Raw genomic sequence first — 21,840 nt, 5'->3', positions numbered from 1 at the left:
TGGGGTTTAATAGGACACTACAATCACTTTTATATACCTTCTAAATCACCATCCCTCCCCTTCCAAAATTCAAAGTAATAACATTATTTCCACAACACCATTTGGTTATAAATCCTGCCCACTCTCCATTTAATGGTCAAAGCAATAGAGAAACTTTTAATAAAATTTAGAACTAGAAGAAACCTCAGAGAACATGTTTCCCTCACCCACCCCTCAGTTTCCTTATGAGAAAAATGAGGTACTGAAAGAGAAAATGTCCTGAAATTTACATAGTAGTCAGTAGCAGAGTCAGGATTTGAACCTAGGCCTGTTTGTTATCCAATCAAATACCTTTGACCCTGGAGCTGGGCTGCCCTCTAAGAAAAGCACTGAGTCCAAGCTCAAACTAGGATATAGAATAAAGGACTTGCCTTTATCTATCCCCATGCCTGTCTTTGGCCTGATGTTTTCTGAATCATTATGGGTTCAGTAAAATTCAATCGTCAACCATTTGTGTCTTTCTTCTGAATCTACTCTATGCAAATCAAAAATTACCTTTGAAATTACCAAGACTTTTAGTACAGCTCAGAGGTTTTATTTTTACACTAAGGTCTTTTGGAGGGGTGCGGCTTGCCTGAAGAGATTAGCTTGTGTTTGAAGTAATTATAAACTGTTATCAAAGGTAGAGGCCATGTTTCTGCTTTTCTCTGAATCTCCAGCACTTAGAGTTTATAGAACATCAAAAGTCCTCAATAAAAAGTGACTGCTGACTGACAATGCTACTTTCTATCATTATCATTCTGCAGTGATAAGCTCAGGACAGTTTGAATGCTTTGGATGTGTGGTATCCTTCATTCCCTCATCACAATTATTATGGAAAATATGCTTAATTGGAACCCACACTCTGCTACTTATTAACTGTGTGACTTTTAGCAAGTCATTTCACATTTTGAGTCCCCTGTTTCCTTATCGATGAAATGAGAGAGATATACTATATGAACTTTTTGGTTCTATATAACTCTGGATAAATGATTCTCTTTGGTCAGGGACTCACATATCTTTGGCACCACACTAATAATTTTGATTTTGGCCTTTGAAATTCATGAAGCCTATTAGACAAAGTTGGTGATATAGTCTGATTTTATATCCAAGCGATGTCTTAGAAATAATGTTACTGATCCCAATCTGGGGTAGATAGAAGGAAAGAGTAATTTAGAAAGTATATAAAAGTGTTTTCAGTGTCCTGTAAAAGCCTGGCTTTCATCCACAGAGATGTAATCAAAGATCTTTAGAAATATTAACCTACTGTGTTTTTTTTTCACAACATAACTGATACGGAAATATGTTTTGCATGACTGCACATGTATAAGCTATATCAAATTACTTACCTTCTCAGTGAGGAAGGAGAGGAGGAAGGTAGAGAATTTGGAACTCAAATTTTTTTAAAAAATGAATGTTAAAAATGCTTATACATGTAATTGGCCAAAATGAAATATTAAATACATTTAATAGAGAAATGTTAACCTATATAAAATTTGGGAATAGATTTGTGATTTTAATATCATAGGGATGTCCTGGGTAAGGAAACACCTTCTATTAATGTAGGTTTGTATGTTTTGTATAAATTATAATATATATTGCCTAAAGTTAATGTGGCAAACATAGGCTGTAAGCCACATGTAACCTGGCCCAAACCAGATTAAAACATGACTTAGAAATCTTTAACAAAATAAATAAAATACAATAAAACATAGATAAGATTACATTTTCAAAGTTGTTATGTGGCTGGTAGTAATCCTTACTTACAGTTTAGTACTCTATTTCTATTTTGACAATTTTGGCCTAGAGGACTGAGGGTACATTAATACCCAGGGTCATACAGCCAGTGTGGCTCAGAAACAGGACTAAAATTCAGTCATTCCTGGCTTCAGATCAAGTTTATATCCATTGGCTCAAAATTTTATTCCTATAAACCTGTTTTATTCCCCTGAAAGGAAGTGGGGGGAGAGAGAGACAGAGAGACGGGGGCGGGGGGGATAAAGGAAGGAAGGAAGAAGGAAATAAGACAGAGTAGCTGGCAGTCAAGCACTTAGCTTAGAGGCCACATACTTAGAGTTGCTTTTCATCTACCCTGTATGTATGTTGTGTATAATTATGTACATATACATACAGCTTTCTATATTGGAACATAAACTCTTTGAGATTAGTGGTTGATTTTACTTTTATTTGTTTACGACAACTTAGTAAACATTCTGTAACCTATTATGAACTTAATAAATACTTAACTGACTGTAAGGAGATGGAATGAAATATTAAGAATTTATCTATCCCTCTTTTTCACAATATGTAAAATGAAGACAATCATAGCATCTATATCACAATATTATTGTGAGGATTGAATGAGATAATATTTGTAAATTTCTTTATAAATCATAAATAACTCTAGACAAATATATGATGATGATGATTTTTAAAAAGTAGCTTTTTAGACTCTCCTTTGAAGATAAGAGTTCTCAGCATTTTCCAAAATACTCCATCCATATTTATATAACCTTAATGGCCAAAATAATAATAAAGAAAAAAAATTGTACTTACATCATGTCCACAACTACTACTACTACTGCTACTAGCAACAACAATAACAACTAACTTTGATGAGATGCTTAAAGGTTTTCAAAATAATTTATATAGGTTATCTCATTGTATCCTTGGAACAACTCTGACCACCAGAGAGTACTGGGGGGCCTGTCATTCCCAGATGGCCTTAGGGATAATTGGATCCAATCCAGATTTGCTACCTCTTACATCTAATAATGGCACTGTGAATGAGAATAAATATATTTATCATAAGATCACAATACCATTTCTTTTTCTTCCCTCATTTTCCAGATAAGGAAACTAAGTCTTGGAAGGTTATGTATTATATTCTATTTCACCCAGATTATAAACAACAGGGCAACGATTTGAACCTGTAATATCTGATGCCATATCTCCTTTGCTTCAGACTGTAGTGTGTCAACTAATTACAGCTAGCATTTGTTGCTTTTCTGTTGTTTTTGACTCTTCATGACCCCATGGACTTTTCCATGGGAGTTTCTTGGCAGAGATACTGGAGTGGTTTGCCATTTTCTACTCCAAGCTAACATTTACATAGCCCTTTTTAGTTTGCAAAGTTCTTTATAAATATTATCTAATTTTATCCTTATAGTAACCCATGAAGGTAAGTAGGCCCTACTATTATCACTTTTTTACAGATAAGGAAACTGACAGGTTAAATGATACAGAGATTAAATGATTTGTTCACCTGATAATTTTGAGGCTAGATTTGAACTCAGGTCTTCCTGACACTTAGTTCAGCCCTCTATCCACTGTATCATCTAACCTCATCTCTAGGACTTGGTCATCAATTGTCCTCCATATCCCTATATAAAAGGTTAGTAACTTTCTCAACCTGTCCTAACAGATGGAAACCATAAAAGTTTGTCTGGATTTTTATGTTGTTGATCCTATTTTTCTTTGGGAACCTGCATCCTCTCACTCTATTCAAGACATTTTTGCCTCCTGGATTTCCTTTGTTGTGGCTGCCACTTAATTTTGAAGCCAAACCCTAATCCTCCTTAATGTCTTCAACATGCATCTACTCCTTTAGTGGTAAAAATAGGATAAAGAATTTTCAATTCCTCCATTAATTTTATGAATTGCAAACTGATACCTCCTTTTCTATGAGACATTTCCATATGAAAGTTATTCAATTAAAAGGACTTACTCAAAACCATTTCAAGCAGTAAGAATACTCACAAGGGATATGGATATTTTTCAATAACAACAGCCTAATTATATCATAACACCCATCATCCACCAAAACATCTGGGGGTAGGAAATCCCTCCTCCAGCTTAGAAATCAGCAATTTCTGGACATTTCTGAGTGGTGACAACTGAGAACACAATGCCATCTGTCTTTGGTGAGGGGCCAGATGTGTGATTTCCAACACTGGTCTGTTTTCTCAGTTTCCATTCTCCTTTTGATGCTTTAACTTTCATTGTCAGGAAGAAATACATATAAATAAATCAATAAAACTAGGGCTATTTTGAAGATTATCATTCATTTGATCAGCCATTATCTCTGAAGAAATGCTTTGTCCAGAGGACGTTATCTAGGAAAGGTTTCAAGTTCATGCTATAGGAGTACTAAATACATCGATGTATGTGTCCTGAAGTAGAGAAGACTCAGAGGTGATACAATAGTTTTTCAGGTATTTGAAAATATGGTTATTTATTTAGAAGGGAGGGATAGACTTGTTTTAACTGACCATGGAGGGAACATCCCAAAGTAATCAGTGAAAGTTCCAAAGAGATAGAGTTAAATTTGATGGAAAGTAATCAAACAAAAAAGGCAGGTGGTACAGTGAATAGATTGCTGGGCCTGAAGTCAGGAAGACCAGAGATCCAAACCAGCCACAGATACTAACTGTGTGGTCCTGATCAAGTCACTTAACCTCTGTTTACCTCAGTTTTCTCAGCTGCAAAAATTGGTAAAACTGGAGAAGGAAATGGTAAACCATTCCAATATCTTTGCCAAGAAAACCGCACAGGGATACCAAAGGGTTGGATAGGATTGAATGACTCCACAACAATAAACAAAAAAAACCTCAAAGTTTCTTAATGGAATCTGAAGCAGAATTAGTTGCCTTAATAGGTAGCATATTCCCCTTTATTGGGAGTCTTCAAGCAAAGATTGGAGGACTATGTTTTGTGTAAGGGGTAGAACTAATTCCCTATTGGAATTGATAGGATTAAATGTACTCTGAGTTCACTTACAACTCGGAAATTCAGTAATGTCTTAATAAGATTGACAAAAGATATATGTCATCTCTATTCAAGGGCATAGCAAAAATATGAAAATTACAGTTCCTTCCTCATTGTTATTAGGACATGTTATCAGTGATTGATCAGGAGCCTCTTTACTTTCAAACAGTAGCTTCTCAACAAAAAATATCCTGACTGACTAATCTAATATCTCTTTTCTCTGGAGAAAAAAAAAATTATGAGAATTTTATTATATGGACTACTAGTCATTTCGTGAGTGTTATCCTTCTTTCCCTATAAATATGTCAACCAATTCTTAAAAAAAAAAAATCTATTTTTTTGTTTTAGTAGAAACCCATAATTTCAGCATTATAGAAATAATTGCTCTGAAAATATAGAACAAAGAAATAGCTGTTACTTATAGTCAGCATGAATGAATATAAAAAAATATTAAGTACTTTCTACATGCCAGGTACTAAGCGCTAGCATTACAAATAGAAAATGTGAGAGAATCCCTATCCTCACAGAACTATCCTTCTATTAGGAGAAGAGAATGCACAAAGGGAAGTTGTAGTCAAGCAATAGCATTTAGTCTATGAAGTCACAAGGATGTTTAGTGAGCTTATAGAGCAATTGATGGACACATCCTTTCCAGAGTTCTTTCCACACTTGTTTTAGCTCTGTGAAGCCATAAAAAGGTCCCTGCATATGAAGCTTTATTTAACATCTTGCTCTGCTCCTTAATTCAAGGCATCAAAATTGCAGAATAGAGAGCTAGACCTGGAGTCAGGAAGTCCTGAGTTCAAATCAGACCCTTCCTAGTTCTATGACCTTGAGTAATCACTTCAGTGTCTCATTATCCTTCAGAATTGTTGCGAGGATAAAATGAGCAAATATTTGTAAAGTGCTTTGAACGATTTTGCATCCTATGTAAATGCTAGATGATATTGTTATTGTTTTTACCTTGAGATTTTCAGCAAGTCATTTTACTTCTACTCATCTATTAAATGACAGGGTTGGACTAGGTAGTCTGAAGTCAACTAGATTTCTGATTCTTTGACTAAAATTTTCATATACTCTTTTGTTATGGTTGTTGCAATCATTACGTATCACATGTTAACAGAAATTGGATAAATATTTTTTGAATAGGATTGAATCTGTTCTATGACAACTATTTTGAATGTAAGACATTTTTAGTTATTTCTTCTTTCCCAAAATGACAGTTTAAAATCCTTAGCACATTTCTAAGAAACAGCAAGATTATTTTTTTTAAAGCCCTGAAGGACCCATCTGTATTTCCCTTCTTGGGAAATTCCAGCTGTTTTTTTTTTCTTAAATGAACCTCCCCAGGTTAATGAAACTCCTACCCTTTCATTCCTGCCCTCACATTCAAAAACAAAAGCAAAAAAAAAAAGAAATCACCATTTTTCAAGTGAAAACTCAATTAAGAAAGATATGTTTTAGACAAGGCTATACATGCAATAAAAATTATTCTTTGAAATTGCTTTTAGAACTAACCAGGGATGAAATAAATGAATAGATGTAACAGAAATATTGTATTTCAAAACTCATGTTTTGATCTGAAACTCAACATTTCCTAGTTTTCATTGCAGTTTGATGTCAGAACCTATGAATTTTTAAAAATTGAACTCTCATATTCCTACAAAACTTAATTTAATATTCATTCAATCTATGTACTAAGAAAAATACAGCCAAATGATCATCATGAATTTCCTGTACCTTAAATTTCAAATAACAAAAAGGGTATCCATCAGTAGGGTACATTTCATCACCATATGAAAATGTCAAACAGTTTTGCAAGTGAAATAGAATAAGTTACATATAAATTATATTACTCCTTATGTTTTATTTGAAATATTCATAATATTCATTTTGTAAATACAATATGCTGTACAAGAAAATGACAACACTGTAATTGAACTTCTATGAAAAAATTTTGCCTCTGAAGGTTTTACATAAAATCAGTCTTACCTCGATTTTGCACAGACTTAGAAAGACTAATTTGCTCATCTTCTCCCTTGTTCTGGGAAGTACATTCTATAAGAGATCACCATCAATTCTTGAATCTCACTTTACTCAATAACTGAGCTTAAAAGTAGACCATAAGTATAAGGAAATATCATATATCTTTCAAGAACCTTAATTATACCATAAAATGTATATACATAAACATATGTATAAACTGCATTTTTAATTAAAACTCTATAGATTATAATTGCATGCAAAAAAAGCCTGGACATTTTATCATCAATATTAAGAGGAAATACCACCACCTAAGTTCTTTAGTTAAAAGGAAACTTTAATTAAAAAGACTAAACCACTGACGTATCTACATAATTTAGCCATTAATAATACTCATTATTCAACAGTAATGTTATCATTTTGCTTTCTTTCTATGACACAGAGAATTAAGTATATCTCAGGCTAGAAGCAATTTAGAGACAATTTGTTTATAGAGCACTGAGTCATTCTGGGTAAACTAAATTAAATAGAAAGTTCATTTGAATGACCATAATGACACTTTAGGATAAGAAACATATCTTGCAGATGAGAGTCTGAGAATGCTTAACATGGCAGCTTATTGGCAGAATTATTTGGTGCAACAAGTTAGATTAATTTCTTTGCTTTTAGAAAAACTTCAAGAGAAGAAGCTCCAAACACTTTATTGACATCACTTAGAAAAGGAAGATTCACACCTGCTACTTGCCTCCTTCCAAGGATTTCTACAAATGTAAAAGTCTCTTGGTAGAAAAACTTCCTCCACTGATTATAAATCATAGGATCTTAACTTTTATTTCTGAAAGGAATGTTCATTAACATTGACTCCAAACTTCATCATTTTCCAGATTGAAAAATACAGACATATGACTAGTAAGTGGGATTTTAACTCAGGACTGCCTGAGTACAAGGCCAGTGCCAAACTCCCTATACCATATGTGATTTTGATGGTAGTGGTGGTGGTAGTGGCAGAGGTACTGGTACTGCTGGTGGTGGTGGTAGTAGTGAAGAGAAGGGGGAGGGAGGAGGGGAAATGTGTCATTATTGATATTTCTATAGTGTGGTACTCTAAAGTTTGCAAAGATCTAAACAAATAAGATCTCACTTAAGCTTCACAAAATCTCTGTAAGTTAGGTGCTGTTACCCCAATTTTACAAATAAGTAGTTTGAAAATCAGAGATGTTAAGTCACTTATCCTGGGTGATATAGTCAGAGGTAGAATTTGAACCCAGGTCTTTGTGTCTATAAAACCAGTTATTCCATCTCCCAGAAATTATACTGCATTGCCATTATAAATCTAACCACAGTGCTGTCATTTAATGATGGCCTATTTGTGCTTAGATTGCTGATATGTGAAATGACTTGCCCATAGAGATTTAGCTAGCATGCATCAGGGGAAAGAGTTGATCCTTTTTCTTCCTGATACCAAGGTATGAACTGCTTCATAGTTGATATCTGTCTTAAAGGTGAATGATTTTCCAAAACGTCCAATTTGTGAGGATCTCCTTACTGTCCAAAGAAGTCAATAAAATGGTAATACCTGTTATATTGATATATCTAGCTAACTTCTATATATTATTGTAAAATTTTCAAAGCTTTATATATGTATGCATGTATATATATGCATATGTATGTATATATATGTAAAAGTGTATGTATATTATTTCATTTGGTCTTCACAATAATCCTATAAGGTAGGATTTTATCCCAGTATTAAAGATATTGAAAACTGAGCCTGGGAAGATTAAAGAGGTTACTTGCTTAGTATGTTATGCAGAGATGAATAATTTCCAAACATATTCCTGAAAAACCCTATTTCAAAACTCAAGGAGTGCCAGTATTTTCTCTTTTTTATCTCCTGATCCACTGTATACCTATGAACAATATCATGGCAATTTCTTGAATGAATGGATGAATGAATGAGTGGATGGATGGATGGACAGATGGGCAGATGAATGAACAAATGAATGAATAAACAAATGAATGAATGAATAAATGAATGAATGAATGAATGAATGAATGAATGAATGAATGAATGAATGAATGAAAGAATGAATGGATATCCAGCAATGCATGACATTGTACCAAAGACTTAGGTGGCTACTGTGGTGGTAGTGACATTTACAAGTTAGAAAGTCAGCAGGAAAGGTAAGTCTCAGGGTGAGAGTAGAGTGCAGTTCAGCATAGATAATGCCCCTGTAAGCCAGCATCAGACCTTAGGGACAATTGTATCAGAAGCAGGGGCTTATGCATCTCTCAATCCCTAGATGGTAAGGAGGTCAGACAACTGATCTGAAGGAGATTAGAGGGGACCCTTTGCTAGCACTGAATGCAAGACTGTTGCATTGTCCATATGTGGATCTGGATTGCAGATCTGGGCTACAGTTCAAGGATGAGAAGTACTATCTATCACACCAGAGTTTGTGGCTTCAGGGGAACAGGAATCTTAGTTACAGTTCCATAGGGGTCACTAGGTGGCACAGTGGCTAGAGCATGGGCCCTGAAGTCATAAGGACCTGAGTTAAAATGTGACTTCAGCCACTTAATAGCTATGTGACCCTGGCTAAATCACTTAACTTCAATTGCCACCACCCCCTCAAAATAAACTATATTAGCCCAATAAACTACATTAACAGTTCCATGGCAGGAAAAAAAATTCCTTGTATTCACTCAGATCAGAGCACAGGTCAGGAGAGCAGTGACCACACCTCTTGCATCACATTACCTTGGAAGAATTGAAAACTTACAGAACCCCAGAACCAGCTCTGGAAATAGCTGTATAAAAATCTTGATACTTAGGAAAGTGCTTCCTCTATGCATCTCTATGGTGCAGAGACCAACTTAAACATGAAGTTAAAAATCAAGAAATAGCTTGGGGAAATGAATAAACAACAAAATAAAACCTGACTGTATAAAATTACTATGGTGACAGGGACGTTCAAAACACAAACTCAGAAGAAAACAATGTCAAACTACTATATCAAAAGCTTCAAAGAAAAATTCAAAGTTATCCCAGGCCCAAAAAGAATTTCTCATATAATTTAAAAACATTTTTAAAAATCAAAGAGAGGTAAGGGGAAAAATGAAAAAGAAATGAGAGATATGAAAGAAAATCATGAAAAGTCAATGTCTTGGTGAAGAAACAAAAATGCTAAATAGCCTCTTTAAAAGTGGAATAGGCCAAAGGGTAAACAAAAATTTACTGAAGAGAGGAACTTCTTAAAAAGTAGAATTGAACAAATGAAAAAGGAAGTACAAAAGCTTACTAAAATAAAAATTCTTTAAAAATTACATATGGGCAAATAAAAATCTAATGACTTGGGGCAGCTAGGTGTTGCAGTAGATACAGCACTGGACCTGGAGTCAGGAGTACCTGAGTTCAAATCTGGCCTCAGACACTTAACACTTACTAGCTGTGTGACCCTGGGCAAGTCACTTAACCCCAATTGCCTCACTAAAAAAACAAAAAACTAATGACTCAATGACACATGAAGAAACAATAAAATCAAATCAAAAGAATGAAAACATAGAAGAAAATTTGAAAATTTGAAATATCTCACAAGAAAACAACATTTATTTAAGAATTTTTGAACTACTTTAAAGCTATGATGAAAAAGAACAAAGATATTACATTTCAATTAATTATTGGGACACACTACCCTGATATTCTAGAACATGAGGGAAAAATAAAAATGCCAAGAAACCACAGAATTCCCCTCCCCCAAAATAGATCCACAAGGGAAATCTCACAGGATATTTTAGCCAAATTCCAGAGTTTCCATGTCAAGTGGAACATATTGCAAAAAACCAGAAAGAAATAATTCATATATCATGAAGCCACCATTATATTACACCATATTTAGAAGCTTCTACATTAAAGGATCAGAGGAATTGGAATATGATATTCTGGAGGATAAAGGAGCTAGGATTATAACCAAGAATCTCCTACAGAGCAAAACTTCGTATAATCCTTTGGGGGGGGGGGTTATGAGTATTCAGTTAAAGAGAGGACTTCTAAACATTTCTTTTGAAAAGGCCAGACCTGAATAGAAAATCTGACTTTCAAAGAAAGAGAAGCATAAAAAGATAAACAGGAAAGAGAAATCATAAGGGATTCAATAAGGTTAAACTGTTTACATTCCTACGTGGAAAAATGATACTTATAATTTCTCAGAACTTTTACATTATTGGGCAGTTAAAATGAATAAAAATAGAAGGCATAAGTTGAATGTGATAGAATGATATCTAAAAAATAAAATTAAGAGGTGAAAAAGGAATATTCTGGGAGGAGGATAGAAGAAGTTGATTGAGAAATTACCTCAATAAAAGAGGTGTAAAAAAATCTTTCACGGTAGAGGAAATGATGGGGGAGTTGAGCAGACAGCACTTGAACCCTACTTTCATAATAATTATTTCAAAGGGGGCATAATATACACACTCTGGTAGGGAAATGCCCTTACCCTACCAAAAATCAAAAAGTAGGTTGGGAAGGGAATAAGAGAATGGAGGTGGAATTATAGTAGGGAGGGAGGATTGAGTGAGGAGTTAGTCAGAAGCAAAACACTTTTGAAGATGGATGGGGTGAAAAGTAAAAGAAAATAGGATAAACAGAAGCAAAATAGCATGAAGAGAAATGCACAATTAGTAATCATATTTGTGGAGATAACTTGGTGGTACAGTGGGTAGAACACTCAACTTAGAATCAGGAAGATTTATCTTGAGGAGTTCTAATCCAGTTTCAGACACTTACTAACTGTGTGATCCTAGGCAAGTCATTTAGCCTTACATGCCTCAGTTTCTTCATCTGTAAAATTATCTGGAGAAGGAAATGACAAACTACTCCAGGATCTTTGAAAAGAAAATTCCAAATAAAGATCACAAACAGTTGGAGACAACTGAAAAGACTAACCAACAACAATAATTAATATATATATATTTATATATATGTTTATATATATACATATATATGTTTATATATATGTTTCTCTGATAGAAGCTTCATTTCTCAAATGTATATATATATATATATATATATATATATATATATATATATATAGAGAGAGAGAGAGAGAGAGAGAGAGAGAGAGAGAGAGAGAGAGAACTGAGTCAAATATACAAAAAAGAGAAATTGTGTAATTTATAAAAGTCCAAATGACATGAATAGGCAATTTTCAGACAATATAAATATTCATCTATTTCATTTAGATTGTCAAATTTTTTGGCATATACTTGAGTAAAATAGCCCCTAATTATTGTTTGAATTTCCAGTTCATTGTTGGTGTATTTACCCCTTTCATTTTTGATACTGGTAATTTGGTTTTCTTTCTTTTTTAAAATCAAATTAACCAAAGGGTTATCTATTTAATTGATTTTTTCAGAAAAACAGCTCAGTTTTATTGATTAATTCTATAGTTTTCTTACTTTCAATTTTATTAACCTCCCTTTTATTTTCAGAATTTCTCATTTAGTATTTAAAAGGGGATTTTTAATTTGATTATTTTCTAGCTTTTTTAGATGCATGCCCAATTCATTGATCTCCTCTTTCTCTATTTTACTCAGGTAAGCATTTAGAGATATATAAAATTTGCCCTTAGAATTGCTTTGGATGCATCCCATAAGTTTTGGTATGTTGTCTCATTATTGTCATTCTACTGGATGAAGTTATTTATTGTTTCTATGATTTGTTGTTTGACCCATTAATTTTTTATGATGAGATTATTTAGTTACCAATTAATTTTCAATCTATCTTTCCATGGCTGTTTATTGCATGTAAGTTTTATTTCATCATTATCTGACAAAGATGCATTTACTATTTTTGCATTTTGATATTTTTCTGTGAGGTTTTGTACCCTAATACATTTTCAATTTTTGTGTACGTGTTATGTACCACTGAGAAAAAAAAATATATGTATATTCCATTATATCCCTATTCGGTTTTCCCCAGTGGTACATCATTTCTAACTTTTCTAAAATTCTATTCATCTATTTAAATTCTTTCTTATTTATTTTGTGTTTAGATATATCTAGTTCTGAGAGGGGAAGGTTGAGATCCCCCACTGACATGGTTTTGATATTTCCTCTTGTAACTCATTTACCTTCTCTAAGAATTTGAATGATATACCACATGGTGCATATTTGTATAGTATTGATATTACTTCATTATCCATGGTACCCTTTAGCAAGACATAGTTTCCTTCCTTATCACTTTTAATTAGATCTATTTTTGCTTTTGATTTGTCTATTAGCCCTGCTTTTTTTTTACATCGGCTGAAGTATAATATATTCTGCTCCAACCTTTTACTTTACTCTGTGTGTATCTCTTTCAAATGTGTTTCTTGTAAAAAAAAAACATATTGTAGGATTGTGGTATTTACTTCTGTTTTATGGGAGAGTTCATCCCATTCACATTCACCTTTATGATTACTACCTGTGTATTTCCCTCCATCCACTTTTCCCCTTTGTGCTTTTTTTCTGCTTTAACCCTACTTTTCCACAGTTTTTTTGCTTCTGATAACTGTCTAACTTAATCTGTCCTCCCTTTCCTTTACCCTTTCCTCCCCTGCTTCTGCCCTCCCTTCTATTAGAACCACCTTTTCCCCATTACCCTTTTACTTCCTTAAAGAGCAAGTTAAGTTTCTTTATTCAAATGTATCTCTTTCAGGAGGGGATTGGCAGTATTTTTTTTCAATAAAAATATTTTATTATTTTCCAGTTACATGTAGACCTAGTTTTCAACATTTGTTTTTACAAGGTTTCTAGTTTCAAAATTTTCTCTCCCTCCTCTTCCTCTCCCCTCCCCAAGACAGCAAGCAATCTGATATAGGTTATATATGCACAATCACATTAAACATATTTCTATTTTAGTCCTGCTGTGAAAGAAGAATCAGAGCAAAAAGGAAATACCTCAGAAAGAAAAACAAAAAAAAATTGAAATAGTATGGTTCGATCTGCTCTAGATTCCATAGACCTTTATTTTTTCTGGATTTAGAGAGCATTTTCCATCATGAATCCTTTGGAACTACCTTGGACCATTGCATTGCTGAGAAGAGTCAAGTCTATCACAATTAATCAACACACAATGTTGTTGATACTGTTTACAATGGCCAGGTTTCTCTGAAATCTGCCTGCTCATCATTTCTTAAAGCACAGTAGTATTCCATTACATTCATATACCAAAACTTGTTCAGCCATTCCCCAGTTGATGGGCATCTCCTCAATTTCCAATTCTTTGTCACCACAAGAAGAGCAGCTTTAACTATTTTTGTACATGTGGGTCCTTTTCCTTTTTTTATCATCTCTTTTAGAAAAAGACCTAATAGTGGTAATGTTGGGTCAAAGGTTATGAATAGCTTTATATCCCTTTCGGCATAGTTCTGAATAGCTCTGCAGAATGGTTGGAACAATTCACAGCTCCATTAACAATGCTTTAGTGTTCCAATTTTTCCACAGCTTCTCCAACATTTGTAATTTTCCTTTCTTTGTCATATTAGTCATTCTGATACATGTAAGGTGGTACCTCAGAGGTGTTTTAATTTACATTTCTCTAATCAATAGTGATTTAGAGCATTTTTTCATATGGCAATAAGTAGCTTTGATTTCTTCATCAGAAAACTGCCTGTCCATATCCTTTGACCATTTCTCAATTGGGGAATTACTTGGATTCTTATAAATCCTGATATATTTTAGAAATGAAGCACTTATCAGAAATACTGGCTATATAATATTTTTCCCAGCTTTCTGCCTTCCTTCTAATTTTTGATGCATTGCTTATGTTTGTACAAAAAAAATAATTTAATGTAATCAGAATCATCCACTTTGAATTTCATAATATTCTCTATCTCTTGTTTCATCATAAAGTTTTCTCTTTTCATAGAACTAAAAGGTAAACTATTCCTTCCTTTACTAATTTTTCTATGATATCACCCTTTATGTCTAAATCATGAACCATTCTTGACATTATTTTATTATAAGGTCTAAGATGTTGTTCTATGCTTAGTTTCTTCCATCCTATATTCCAGTTTTCCAAGCAGTTTTTGTCAAATATTGAGTTCCTATCCCAGAAGCTGGAGTCTTCGGGGTTATCAAATAGTACATTACTAAAGACATTCCCTCCTGGGTCTCCTGTGCCAAACCTATTCCATTGATCTACCACTCTATTTCTTAGATAGTACCAAATAGTTTTGATGACTGCCACTTTATAGTATAGCTTCAGATTTGGTACAGGTAGTCCATCTTCCTGTGCATTTTTTATTACTTCCCTTGATATTGTTGACCTTTTACATTTCCAGATGAATTTTATTAATTTTTCTAGCTCTATAAAATAATGTTTACGTAGTCTGCTTGTTACAGCACTGAATAAGTGAATTAATTTAGGTAGAATTGTCATTTTTATTATATTATCTTGCCCTATCCATGAGCAATTGTTATTTTTCCAATTATTTAGATGTGACTTGATTTGTGTGGAAAGTGTTTTGTAATTGTGTTCAGAGTTCCTAGGTTTGTCTTGACAGGTAGACTCCCAAGTATTTGATATTGCCTCCTGTTACTTTATTTTCTTTTTTTTCTTTTTTTTTTTTTTTTTTAGTGAGGCAATTGGGGTTAAGTGACTTGCCCAAGGTCACACAGCTAGTAATTGTTAAGTGTCTGAGGCCGGATTTGAACTCAGGTACTCCTGAATCCAGGGCCAGTGCTCTATCCACTGCGCCACCTAGCTGCCCCCCTCCTGTTACTTTAAATGGAATTTCTCTTTCTGTCTCTTGCTGCTGGACTTTGTTGATCATGTGTAGAAATACTGATGATTTATGTGGATTTATTTTATATCTTGCAACTTTGCTAAAGTTATTAATTTTTTCAAGTAATTTTAAAATAATTCTCTTGGATTCTCTAAGTATACCATCATATAATCTGCAACGAGTGATAGTTTTGTTTCCTCCTTGTCTATTCTAATTCTTTTATTTCCTTTTTCTTCTCTGATAGCTAAAGCTAACATTTCTAGTACAATATTGAATAATAGAGGTGAAAATAGACATCCCTGTTTCACCCCTGATCTTATTTGGAAAGCCTCTAACTTATCTCCATTACATATTGTAAAAAACAGTTATCAACTTTATCTAATTAAAAAAATATAACTGTACTGATATGAAAAATTATGACTATATGAAAAATTATAAGTTTAGAAAAATTATAATTGGGCCTTAAGTCACATATGGGTTGCCATTCAAATGTAGAAATATTTTATTAATTTACTATGCCTAATTTTGGGGGCCTAATCTGATTGAAGGGCCTAATCTGGAGATTTTTGACTGGCTGTCTATCTGACTGCTATTAATTTAATATGGGCTGTTTATAAATTTCCACCACACTTGCTCCTCTCAAATTGATAAGCAAAAGACTAAAAAGCTTCTTAAGTAAATAATCAAAGCAGAGTTTATTTATGAAATACAATTTAAACATAAAAATACAGGGAAATAAAATGTATAACCTGAGTAATTTCCAGCATGTCTCTCTGCTGCTGCAGCTGAACCCTGAAAAGCCCCTTACTCCGTAAGGCTCTTTCCTCTGTCTGTCCATCCACCCTCGCTGTCTCTACCTTCTCTGTATCTTTGCCTTTTCTCCCTTTCTCCAACCTGTCTTTCTCACTTTCTCTATCCTCCGGCATCCCTTCTGTTCTCTCAATCTTCCAGCCTCCCCCTTCATTGTCTTCTCTCCTGTATATATGTTCCTTCTCTCTCCTCAAACCTCAGGCTCCTGTGCCCCCTCGCACACCAAGCTAATCCACCGGCCACACTCGTGATGCAGTGGGCAGGGGCTCAAGGGGCCTGTGCCCCCTGCTGCATGCCTGGGATCTCCCCAGGAGCTGCGCTAGAGGTCAGCCTGCAGGAGCCTGGGATCTCTGGGATAGATACCCCCAGGGTGGAGGTAGCTGGGGCCTTTTCCCCCAGCTGTCTGACCTGGTGTCCTATAAAGCCCACAGGGCTTTTTGGCTCAGCTGAAGCAGAGGGGGAGGGGCACCAGCCTCTCTTACACAGAAAAAAATCTGAGGGCCTAAGGCTTTTTAAGCTCAGCCCAAAGGCAGGGTCCCCAAATCAAAATAAATTTCCACAATATAAGGCTTGCTGATGGTTTTAGGTAAATACTGCTTATTATTTTAAGGAGAGCTCTGCCTATTCCTATGCTCTCTAGTGTTTTTGTTAGGAATGGGTGCTGTATTTTGTCAAAAGTTTTCTCTGCATCTATTGAGATAATCATATGATTTTGGTCAATTTTCTTATTGATTTGGTTGATTATGTTGTTAATTTTCTTAATGTTGAACCATCGCTGAATTACTGGTGTAAATCCTACCTGGTCATAGTGTATTATCCTGGTGATCACTTGCTGTAATCTCCTTGCTAATATCTTACTTAATATTTTTGCATTGACGTTTATTAGGGAAATTGATCATGGCTTTCAGGTAGTTCAATTTTTTTTCTTAGTTTATCTCTCCTGCATCTCTTTTCCAGGTCAGTTGTCTTTACAATGAGGTATTTCACATTTTCTTCTATTTTTTTCAATCTTTTGATTTTGCTTCATATATTCATTGTGTCTCATGGAGTCATTAGCTTCCATCTGCCCAATTCTAATTTTTTTTTTGGCAGGACAATGAGGGTTAAATGACTTTCCCAGGGTCACACAGCTACTAATTGTGAAGTGTCTGAGGCTGGATTTGAGCTCAGGTCCTCCTGAATACAATGCCAGTGCCCTATCCACTGTGCCACCTAGCTGCCCCCCAATTCTATTTTTAAGGCATTATTTTCATCATTAAGCTTTTGCACCCTTTCCCCCCCACTTGGCCTTTTTTTTTAAGGAATTGTTTTCTTTAGTCATTTTTTGTGCTTCCTTTTACAAGCTGTTGACCCATTTTTCATAATTGTGTGTGTGTGTGTGTGTGTAACTCATTTCTCTAACTTCTTTTCCCATTTTTTCTTATACCTCTCATTTTATTTTTAAAAGCTGTTTTGAGCTCTTCCAAGAAGGGTTTTTGGTCTTGAGACCAATTCATCTTCTCCCCTGTGACTTGTAGTCATTTTGACAGTATTGTCCTCATATGAGTTTATATTTTTGTTTTCCCTGTCACTATAGAAACTGTCAATTGCAAGGGTCCTTTTCTCTTTCTTATTCATATTGTAGTATATTTTGAAACTTATAAAATTGAGGTGTGCTCTTGGGGCACAGAAACCACTGTTGCAAGCTTCTTATGCTGGGGGATAGGGGCCTGGTCACTGACTTTCTGTTCTGAGGCCACTGTGGCTTTTGGATTACTCAATGCCCTAGGCTTGCTCTCTGTGCTGGGATGGCTTGGCCAAGCAGTGCCTGTCCTGTGGGTGGTTCTCTAGATGGCAGTTTGCCCTCTTAGCTAGGGCTGGTGGGTCTCACAAAGAGTTTGCTGTGCCACCAGTCTTCTGAGCCAGGAAAAAGGGGCCTCAGCTACTGATTTGTGCTGTAGTCAATATCCTCCTGATTTGCCAAGACCCACTCCACATTGTGCTGAACTGTGCTGGCCTTCCCCTTTCACCCAAGTGAGACCAACCTTTCCTGAAGTCTTCTAAATTATCTAAATTCAGATAATTGTTTCTTTCTCGCTGGCTTTTTGTAGTTTCTGCAGTTCCAGAATCTGTTTAGAGACTTTATTTAATGTTGTTTTTGAGAAAAACTCAGGAGAGCTCAGGCAACTGCCTAGCCTCTTGCTGCCATCTTGGCTTCACCTCAATTTTCAGACAATGTAATCATTTGTTTCTATAGTCATATAAAGATTCTCTGAATCACTACTAATTAGAGAAATCCAAATCAAAACAATGCAACCAATTTAGCTAATATGACAGAAAAGGAAAACAACAAATTTTGGAGAAAATCTGGGAAAATTGAAACTCTAATGCCATGTTGGTGAAATTGTGAACTGATTGAACCATATTGGAGAGCAAATTTAGAATTATCCCTATAATAGAACTATAATAGGACTATAAAATCATGCATATCATTTGACCCAGAAATACCAACACTACATATTTATCCTAAAAAGATCAAAGAAAAAGGAAAATACATCTATAAATATAGCATATTTATAACAGCTCTATTAGTGGTGGTAAAGAATTGGAAATGGAGAGGGCATCCACCAATTACAGTATGGCTTAATGAGTTCTGATATATGATGTGATGGAATGCTATTATGTTATAAGAAATGAGAAGTGAGATGGTTTAAAAAAATACTTGGAAGTCTTATATGAATGGATGCAAAGGAAAGTTAGTAGAACCAGGGGAACACTATACACAGTAATAGTAATATTGCAAAGATGATCTCCTCTGAAAGACTTAACTATCAATGCAATGATACAACTAAATTATGAAGAAATTAAAAAGAAAAATTCATCTTCCATAGAAAAAGTCTAAATTCAGACCAAAACATACTTAAAAAAACTGTTTTCTTATTTTGGGGGTCAGTGTCTTCTTGTGCAACATGGCTAATATGGAAATAAGTTTTGTATAACTTCACATGTATAATTTATATTAAATTGTCTTCTCAAGTAGGGGAGAAGGTAGAAAAGGATTGAGAGAATTTGGAACTCATTTTTTAAAAATAGTCTTTTCCATATAATGAAGAAAAAATAGAATTAAGTGGATTCATCTGCATGGAAACTAGAATAGATTTTCATATAAGAATTTATTTAGAGATCATATAGTGCTATCCTTTTAGAGAGAAAGAATGTGATTTCTGTTGTTTTTAGACTTTTATTTTCCAAATTACATGTACAAGCAAATTTTGACATCAATTTTTTAAAAACTTTATGTTCCAGCGCAGCTAGGTGGCACAGTGGATAAAGCACCGACCCATGATTCAGGAGTACCTGAGTTCAAATCCGGCCTCAGACACTTGACACTTACTAGCTGTGTGACCCTGGGCACATCACTTAACCCCCATTGCCCTGCAAAAAAAAACAAAAACAAAAACAAAAAACAAAAACCCAAGAAAAAAAAATTATGTTCCAACTTCTCTTCCTCCTTCCTCTCCCACCCCCCACTCCAAGAATTCAATGCTTCAACATAAATTATACATGAGTAGTCATGGCAAACAATTCTACATTATCTAGGTTGTGAGAGAAAACAGATAAAAACAAAAGTTCAAATCAACGAATTATCAAAAAAAAAGTGTTTCAGTCTGTTTTCAGACACCATCAGTTCTTTCTCTGTAGATGGACTGCAATTTTCATAAGCTCTTTGAGTTATATTGGATCATTGTCTTGCTGAAAATAGTCATGTGCTTCCCAGCAGATCATCTTACACTAATGCTTTTATTTTGCATAAGGAAATTTCTCTCTGCTTCAGTTCATGTGGGTCTTTCTAGGTTTGTCTAATAGCATACTGTTCATCATAATTTTTATATAGTACCTTGAACTTCACAGAGAATTTTCTTCACAATAGCCCAGCAGAATAGGTACCATACGTTTTGACATTGTAGTCAATCATCATAAACTATTTCCCTCCATCACATTCCCTTCCAATGATATTTACTCTATTGTCTATCTTATTTTGCCCTAATCTTCCTCAAAAGTGTTTTGCTACTGACTGACCCCTCTCCCGCTCTACCTTCTTTTCATTCAACCTTCCCTCCTTATCATCTTCCCCTCCTACTTTCTTTTAGGGTTAAATAGATTACTGAAAGAATGTGATTTCCAAAGAGTTTAAATTATATGTCCAAGGTTATTCAGATTAGATTGTCAATTCCTTGAAGGCAGGGGCTGTCTTTCATCTCTTTTCATATCCCTGGAATAGCACAGGATTACTTAACCTAATGGGAAGTATTATGTACATAATCAATATTTGTTCGTTGATTAATTATACAGGTAGCATCAGAGCTCGAAATCTGAAAGAAATCTTAGAGTTCATTTAGTCCAATCTCCTTAGTGTATAGATGAAGAAAGGGAGGGCTAGAAAAGCCACATGGTTTGTCCATGGCCAAATAGGTAGTAATTATTCAAGGGTGGAATTTGAAACCCTTTTTCTCAGACTCTAGAGTGAGTATAGTTTGTGTCAGGCCATCTACCTTGGTATAAAGACCTACTTCCTCTGACTCCTTAACCAAATATACTTTTTTGGTTTTTCAGATCAGGTTCTCCAAGCCCCTTGGAACAGTCTTTAAGAAAGGGAAGAAAAATAACCTAGGGAGATTATCAAACATTACTCTCTTAAAGGGCAGGAATTAATCAATTAACTGTGTCTCTTTGTGAGACTTTGATTTGCATCACACTTCTATTTCTTGGACAAAATAGTATCCATTATCACACACCAGATGTTGCAGTCTACTTTGGGAGACCTTGGAGTATTTCCATGATGGTGTATCCCTGCTTCCTAGAAAGAGTTTTTGGCTCTCCAGTACTGTCCACTTGCTTGATGGTACCTTTATCCCTATAAGAAGACCCATCTGATTCTCTTCTCATAGAAAGAAATAAGGGAACCTGTCTAGGAAAACACAAATAAAAAGATATCTTTGTTTTCCATCCCTCATTTTTCACTACTGTGGAGATGAATAAGCAATAGAGGAAAAAAAATATTTGAAATATTATTCAATTATTAAGAGTTGTGTGTGTGTCAAAATCAGTGAGTGAAAGAGAGTGAATCTATGTATGTCTCTGTGTCTGTGTGAAAAAGAAACATCAGATCATATGAATTGAGGTGGGTTAGTGTAGGAATCATAAAGTCTTAGAGTCAACAGACTGTGAGCAAAAATTCAAAAATCCTAGAAATAAAGGGATTATACCTTCCTAACAGATAGCCTTATCACCTCAGCTAGAACACTTTATAAGATGGGGAATTCACTACTTGACACAAAATATTCTCTCTCTCTCTCTCTCTCTCTCTCTCTCTCTCTCTCTCTCTCTCTCTTTCCTACCAATTCTGATTACTAGAAACATATGAAAATGCATGAGTAAATTTCAATCTCTGTAAAATTTCTAAACATTGTTTTTTTGTTCTCTGCTTTGTAAAAAGGATTTGTTGGGGGCGGCT

The sequence above is a fragment of the Dromiciops gliroides genome, chromosome 4, assembly GCF_019393635.1.
Source record: "Dromiciops gliroides isolate mDroGli1 chromosome 4, mDroGli1.pri, whole genome shotgun sequence".
In the NCBI taxonomy this organism is placed as follows: domain Eukaryota; kingdom Metazoa; phylum Chordata; class Mammalia; order Microbiotheria; family Microbiotheriidae; genus Dromiciops; species Dromiciops gliroides.
The sequence above is the reverse complement of the archived record's forward strand: the minus strand, read 5'-3'. Positions refer to the sequence as shown.